This window comes from Mastomys coucha, unplaced genomic scaffold (assembly GCF_008632895.1).
Source record: "Mastomys coucha isolate ucsf_1 unplaced genomic scaffold, UCSF_Mcou_1 pScaffold7, whole genome shotgun sequence".
Classification (NCBI taxonomy): domain Eukaryota; kingdom Metazoa; phylum Chordata; class Mammalia; order Rodentia; family Muridae; genus Mastomys; species Mastomys coucha.
In genome coordinates this window covers 5,225,070-5,233,657 of record NW_022196913.1, presented here as the reverse complement: position 1 = coordinate 5,233,657, position 8,588 = coordinate 5,225,070, and the positions used below count along the sequence as shown (strand labels likewise).

Genomic DNA, 8,588 nt, shown 5'->3' with positions numbered 1-8,588 from the left:
GGATTCTTGCGTTTGCCTTTCGCCATCTTTTGCTTTTTGGTGTTAGATGTTCTTAGAGTCTCTGGCTAATGCTTGTCCTGTCCCTGCTGCCCTGCAAGTCCCCTGCGACTCGTGGGGCCTGTTCCTCCAAGGTGGCTGTTCTGATCTCAGAAACTCACCCAAGAGAGAATGGCGGATCCTGCCCGGGTCTCTGGCTTAATGCGCTCTCTGGAGGTAGGCCCTCCACTTCCAGGGAAGGGGCAGAGGAGGATGCTGAACCTCCTCTGTCACTCGGAAGCTGAGAGGATCGTGTCCCTGCCACCCTGCGGCTCCCCTGGGAGTCGTGGGGCTTGTGGCTCCCGGCTGGGTGCTCAGGTCTCAGAAACTCAACCGAGAGAAAATGGCGAATCCCGCCCGGGTCTCTGCCTTAAGGCGCCTCTGGGCTGGCTGCTCCAGTCTCAGAACCTCACCCGAGAGAAAATGGTGGATGCTGCCTGGGTCTCTGGCTTAATGTGCTCTCTGGAGGTAGGCCCTCCAGTTGCAGGAAAGGGGCAGAGGAGGAAGCTGAACCTCCTCTGTCACTTGGAAGCTGAGAGGATCATATCCCTGCCGCGCTGCGGCTCCCCTGGGAGTCGTGGGGCTTGTGGCTCCTGGCTGGGTGCTCAGGTCTCAGAAACTCACCCGAGAGAAAATGGCGAATCCTGCCTGGGTCTCTGGCTTCTGTTTTTTTTTTTTTTTTTTTTTTCTTGTTTTGTTTTGTTTTGTTTTGTTTTTTTGAGACAGAATTTCTCTGTGTCTCCTTGGCTGTCCTGGAACTCACTCTGTAGACTAGGCTGGCCTAGAACTCAGAAACGACTGTTTGTTTTCTAATGAGAGAGAACAAGAAAGAATGTCAATTTGGGTGGGTGCAAGAGAAGGGAGGATCTGGGAGAAGTGGAGAGAAGAAAGACAGTAATCAGAAAATACTACATTTTATCAACAGAGTTTATTTTCCAAAATCTTTGCTGTATGAAACATGACAATTTGTGAAAATAATTGTCATCATATGAGTTTTACATAGTAGCATAACAGAATACTATTGACAATGAGACCAAAAACCTCTTATCTGATATGAATATTCCAGATAACAAATGTCAAGAAATCTGGTTGGTGTCCTTATATCATGCTGCACACTACAGATCAGAAGTTACCTCTGCTATGGTCAGATTGTACAGTGAGAGCTACCTGAAGTTGGAATTAGTGTTGTGTATTCTAAGGATAATGTTCATCATGCCTGCCAGCACAGTCAATTTGCTCATTAGCCTGATGACTTTGAAGAACCATGGTTTAGTAGAGAGGTTAATAGATGTTTTAAAAAAAATAGTTACCTTTAAAAAATTTTTTTTATAAAATCTGTGTGTGTGTATCTTTGTGAGTCCATGTGCGTGTGTGTGTGCTCATCATATGTGTGAGTGTAGGTGTGAATATACATGGAATATGTATGGTGGTCAGAAGCCAGCTTGGATGTTGGTCTACACAATCTACATGGTTTGATACAGGGTCTCTTATTTGCTACAGTACTTTCCAGAGTAGGTAGCCTGACAACTCCTAGCCTGACACAAAGAACCTTCTTCTCAGCCTTGGCTTAAAGTTTTTATTCTGAATTTTTTTCTTTTTGTTTTATTTACATTTTGCTTTACATGTGAACATTTACCCAAGCCATTCAAATTGGACACACAAGCCTTCCCAGTCAGTGTCCATCAGAGAAATTAATTTAAGGTCTTGTTATAAGTTCTCATTGAGAACACCTTTTTATACCCATTGAGCTGAACAATCAGCTGCTTCCTATGGATTTCTGCAGAGCCATATCTTTGTTAATCTTTCCTTTCAAAAAAAGGGCATGTTTTGTTTTTTTGGTTTGGTTTTGTTTTGTTTTAACACAGCTTTATGGGAGAATTTCCCTTCAAAACTATCCTTCATGGTCACTTTAAATTGAGACTAAAATGTTATTACTACCCACTTTAAAGTCCTACTGTTATTAGAGGGAAAAATGATATATAAACTAGATCTACAGTATTTCTTCTTCCATTTTGTTTTGTATTGTTTTCAGAAAAAAAGCCCTTATTTATATATATGATACATACTGAGATATATGATACACTTAGACAAAATTAAGGACCATGAGCATTTGAGCCACGTGTTTGCAGAATGTATTTATTACTGCTTCCAGGACCCGATAAAGCATGATTACACACATGCCATACACATCATCAAAGACAGGCTAAACTACTTATGGCCATTCTGTGCTGTTGAATTTTTCCATCCCTATATGTTTTCTTACTTAGATTATGGTGTAAGTCATGTGGTCTGATGAGCTTGTGTTTCAGAGTGTAAACATGGCTTGCAATTCCATTTTTCTCCGTTTCAAAGCAAACAAACACGTCAGTATGAAGTCTGCAGATGACAATATGTTGAAGCACCCTTGAAATAATTAAAAATTCTGTTCCTAAGAGGATAATTTGATTTCATTGAATTATCATAACTGTTTTTTAATTCCTAAAGCAAATACTGTGTTCAAAGGGTTGAACTGTTAGGTCATTTGAAATGTTTTGATTAAAACTACTGCCTTCTACTAAAATCCTCTTTGTTGATACTTTTGTGTTACTTTGAAAATACCAAGTTCACTGCCTACCTTTGGCTCTGTCTCCTAGGAAATTTATTTGGCTTCAGCTCTAGCTTTTTCCTTTGTGGTTAAGATTCAAATGAGGTTGCATCCATATAGACTGTATTTATGTCCTTAAATGCCAAAGTTCCATTTGACTTCTGTTTTCAGACATTATTAAGAATAGTTATTTTTACTTCTGCTTTCCTCTTCTGTATCTATGTTTTAACTGTATCTCCATCCTGACTTCTCCTTCCCTTTGGGCTACAGTTTTTTCAAAGAAGACAAACTTTGCATATTGTCAGTCAACCATCTTGACCCACATGTGCATAGAAAGATGTTCTGCAAAATGTGGGTCGATATTAATTGAGATTATTCTTATACAACATGAAAATGTTACATTTAGAATTGTAGTGACACTTTGACAATTTGTAGACTTAAAACCAAACACAAGGTCTAAAATGTGCACACATAAATTAGATGCATGAACTTGAGAACCCAACTACAGACATAGGTGCTTCATCAAACACACTTTATTTATTTCTATATATTATCACTTATGTCTGCATTCATATGTATATATTGAATTAAATATTAAGTAATATTTTCCCTGACATTTACAGGCATCAGAGACTGTTTTTGAAACTCCAAGTTCTCTGATATATTTAATGCATTTATTTTTAGACTTGATACTAAAAAAAAATAAAATGCACTGACTGAATCTGTCACCTACATTCATCTAAACTATAATTGCTGAAATTCAGTTCATTCCTTTATTTCTTATGTTTTCTAGCCTGTCAAAACTCTGAAAAATTGAAGAAAGATATACCATAAAGTGCATGAATTCATAGAGCTGTAGAGCTTGAAGTAAGGGAAATATCAGTGGCAAAAATTTAGTGATTGATTTAAATCTCATTTATGTGGTCTGAGCTAAGAAGTTCTGAGTTTACAAAAAAATTGTAAACTCCGAGAGAATTGAAATACAAAATCTCAAGCCTTTATTTGTTCGTAGTTAAGGTTTCCATGAGAATTGAACACTTTTATGCTTGGAGTCACCTCGATTCTTTCCCATAATTCTGAGTTTCCTTCCACAGTCTTCCTAGACTTTAAAGTCATGAGCAAACAAAATTTGTTTTCAAATATGTATGTAAAGATTTACCTACCCTACAAATAATCTCTTACAACCTACAATTCTATGATACCAGCACACTACACCCCTGAGTTCATCTTAATTCTCATAAATTGCTTCTCACTGCAATACTTGCATTATGAGAGCAAGGCAGAAAGTTCCTGTTTTAGACATGGCATGGAGCTCCGGGAATGTGAGTGGCTCCATGTGTGGACTATAGTGTACATAACTTCACAGTATCTTTCCTGAAGACATCTTAATTTGTCCCCATATGCTGCCTTTGGATCTACTTCTCTGTTATCCGGAATATTGAAACCTCTGTCAGGACAAAGGAAGGCCTTCCTTTCTAATGCAGGAAACATGGACTTAGCTTCCCACAGCAGAAATTCCTGCCATTTTCATACTATCTTCCCAAATTTCCTTAACTTCAATAGAATGATTAAAATTAAACATTCATAATCAAACTTTTGTATATAAGTCAGAAAATGCTATAGATTTATCTAATAAACAAAAAGGAGCCTTATGGAAGGAAGTGATGAAGGATATTCTGCTTAGTATCACATGTTTTTCTTTTTTAAGAGATTGTGTTTTTGAACTTGAATTATCTAAAAATTTGTGATTGTGTAAGAATAAGTGTTAAGTTCTAAGAAGCTTTTCACAGCATTCTTTATCAGAGATAAAAAATAAGGGTTCAGATATTTAGAACCTAATAACACCAGCATGTTATTAGTTTCTAAATATCAGTACAAGCCTGGGTACTAACCTCAAGTTATCAATTCCTTATAATTAAAATATTGTGCTTGAGAAGAGTTGTTTCCTGTGTTTCAGCACAAGCTTTGCTGTCTATATCCATTGTGCTGCTGGTATATCAGATGATGCCAAACGAGCTCTGTTGAATATCTGGAGCTTTCTCATCTGTGTGTCACTGATAGCTTGGAAGAAACTTGACTCCTTGAAAAAAAATTATTGCAAAAGTTCACACACACACACCACACACACCACACATATGCATGCATGCCCTACACACACACACACACATACACACACACACACACACACACACCACACACACATGCTCACCCTACACACACACACACACACACACACACACACACACCACACACATGCTCACCCTACACACACACCACACACACATGCATGCCCTACACACATACACACACGCGTACCACACACACTCATGCACACCCTACACACACATACATACACACACACACACACACCACATACTCATGCATGCCCTAAACATACATACACACCACACATACTCATGCATGCCCTACACATACACACCACACACACACATGTACATGAGTGTGTGGTGTGTGTGTATGTGTGTGTAAGACAAGAAAGCAAAGAAAAATTAAAGTAACCAGTCAATGTTGCATCATTGCAAACTATCCAAAAAAAAAGTCTGTATTGATAGGCACTTGTCCTTATAATAATAGTGCTTAAGAGTGAAATAAAACATGGGTTGTATATATTGCTTTGTCACTTACTATAAAATGAGATATATTCACACACAAGCATTTTTATATTAATTATCTGTAGACAGTCCACAAATTCTCCAATTGGTCACCTCAGGGATTAGACTATTAATATTTTCTTTTCCTTACGTGCATTAGCAATGATGATTTTAAAATCTCTTATTGATATTTTTGCACAGAAGGCTGGGATGCTTAGTCTTGAGCATCAGTTTCACTGGGTCTGGAGTCAAGTACCAGACAAGCCTATTGGCATATCTGTGAGGGATTTTCTTAGCTTGACAGAAATGCAAAAATAATTACTGAAATGGAGGCAGTAGCATCCCCATGGTGGCTCAGATCTAAGAGAGTTTGTGGAAAGAGCTTCTGAATTTTTCGTTTCTGCCTTTTTATCCTGTTGACGAGTTCATCTTCTTGGGTTATGTGTTCGTTCATCTACATGCTGTAGCTGCTCCCTTTGTCCTTCTCTGACACCAGAATCTATTCCCTTTGGCCTTCTAACATGATCTGGAAGCCTGAGGCCCTCTGTGACTCTTCCAGGACTTCACCGTCATATTGGGACTGGTGAAACATCCAGGTTCTTAGACTGAGCAGCTTCCAGTTTTTGGCCTAGCCCATGTGTAGACAGTGATTACTATATTATGTAGCCCATATCATATCAGCCAACCTAATACATCTCCCTTTAATAAACATTTAGTCTAGTCATCAGTTTTATTCTTATAGAGATCCCTGACTAATTCAAGGACCTTTGGTTTAATTACTTTTCAAGTTATGCTGGGACTAAATACTGGACAAAATATATACTGGCTCAGGGTTTGAGTGTGAAGATCTGCAAGGTAAGAGAAGCCTTGTGATGAGAGTAAATTTCAGCTGTGGCACTGGGAGCTTTCATAGACTGATTAACACTTGTTTAGTGTATATTTTCTCTCTCTTTTTCCTTCTCTCTCTCCATCCCCTTCCTTTTTATTTAGTTTAAGCCATTGGTACATGAATGGAATTACTCCCTTTAGGGTGAGCCTTCAGTTGCTGTTTATGATATCTCAGGAAATGTCATGACATGAGTTCTTCAAAGTCTGCCTCGCCATTGCTCTGAGCATCTCTGGACTGTGATATCCAAATTCTGCATTGTATCTCAGGCTTCACATTTACTCCTCATATACAGCTCACTCAGAGAATTGGATATGGATGGATGCAGTGTTTCCTGACCCCAAAGGTGGTCTTTGTGCATTCTCTTCCTTTTTGCAGCTTGCATATGTGCAGAAATCTCACCACATGGTTGATGCCAAATACTTCAGGCAACCCAAGTGTATACTGCTCCCTGTGGACAAATGCTGAAGAGGCCTCTATATCTCTGTGGTTGAACTTGCAACAACATTTTACAGGAAGCTGTTCTCTAGCAGTATACTTGTAGGCTGTACCTTAGTAGACACTTTCTTTTCAAGTGAATTTCTATTATTACACTCTGCAGCACCCTAAAAGCAGACTTCTATCCTCAAAGTACCTTTTCTGCTCTTTCTGTAAGAAGTTTAAGGTTTCTCCTCAAGGGGATCATGATTAACAGAACACCCAGTGCAAGCCAAACACATCTTGACTCTGTTACCTGGAGCTAGATGTTTTGTGCATTATCTGAATTTCTCTTCTCAACAGAGTTTTGAAATATTGTTTGCTGTGAATGAAGTTATCTTTCGAGGAGTTCTAGAAGAGCCAGGATCTCACAGTTGATCAGAGGTTGAAGTTCAGGACTACTATATAGCTTTGAACTATACCATGCTAAATTGTGCACAAACAGCATGTCCTCTATAGCTGGTTAAAAAACAAAACAAAACGAAACAAAACAGAACAGAACAAAACAAAACATATCACATTACATACTTTCTGTATGTATCATACAAATACAAGTAATTTATAAATGTCTGTGTCTGCATTAGTGACTTGTGTCACTGCTATGACAAAACACCTGACAAACACAACTTAAGGCAAATTGTACTGTGGCTCACAGTTGGCCGGTACATGCCCAACATAGCATTCTCAGTGACAGGAACACAGGATGCCAAGTCACATTGTCCCGACAATCATGAAAGCAGAGGAAGAGAGAGACAAACCCCTCCAGGGTAGATATTCCCACCTCACCTAACTCAATCTAGAATGCCTTCATGGGCATTTCTAGGAAATTCTAGAACCTGTCAGGTTGGCAACAAATATCAACCAGATATTGGAATCTGGTGACAGGATTACAAATACAGTGCCCATCTATGAGGGCTATTGCTTTGCCCATGCCATCTTGCATCTGGACCTGGCTGGAACCTTACAGAATACCTCATGAAAGCCATGATACAGTGGAGCTACAGCTTCACCACCACAGCTGAGTGGGATATTGTGTGTGATGTTAAGGAGAAATTGTGCTATGTTGCCTTGAATTTTGGCCAAGAATTGGCTACTACTGCATCCTCCTCCTCCTCCTTGGAGAAGATATCTGAGCTGACAGATGGGCAGGTGACAACCATTGACAATTGAAGCCATCCAGGAGCCATTGACAAACTGGGTTACCTGAAAGGGGGACTGGAAATGAAAAAAGACGGGATGAGAGAAGGATGAAGCCAAGACAACGTTTCTGATCAGGGCTCAAAGTTTAATATTCAGCACTGCATTTTGTAGGGAGAGCACATCCACGCCATCCTTTGTTTCTGCTGGACTGAGTTGCAAAGCAAGCTTAGCAGGCAGTCTACTCCTACTCAAGGCTGGGAGAAGGGCACAATGAGCAATTTCAGTGTCTAGAGGCTGTCTTCTAGACCTCTTTCCTTGGCATGGAATCCTCTGGCATCCATGAGACCACCTGCAAAGCCATCATGAAGTTCTATGTAGACATTCATAAGTTCGTTTATGCCAACACACTGCTGCTTGGTGCTAAGAACATGTGTCCAGGCATTGCTGATGGGATGCAGAAGATCATAGCCCTATCACCCAGCATGATGAAGAGTAAGATTATTGCTCCCCCTGAGTTCAAGTAATGAGTCGGAATTAGAGGCTCCATGCTGGCCTCACTGTCCATTTTCCTGGGGATGTGGATCAGCAAGCAGGAATTTATGTCGAGTCCCTCCATGGTCCACTGCAAATGCTTACAGGTGGAATGAGCAGATGCCAGGCACCAACTACAGAACCAGATCCTGAAGTATAAATTTGCCTTGGCAAATGTACACACCTGATGCTAATCTCCCTAATCTGGAAGAAGCCTTTGAATAGAAATTTGTTCTGGAAGCTTGTATCTGATATCAGCACTGGATTGTCAAATACTGCTTTTTGACTTTTTACTCAAGTTAACTGTTTTCTTGGTATATGT

The 8,588-nt window shown here is 39.6% G+C and overlaps 1 pseudogene; it reads left to right on the top strand.

Moving 5' to 3' along the window:
• LOC116082575 overlaps positions 1-8,382 on the top strand; it is a 60,085-nt pseudogene extending 51,703 nt beyond the window's left edge.
• The last annotated feature ends 206 nt before the right edge of the window (positions 8,383-8,588 follow it).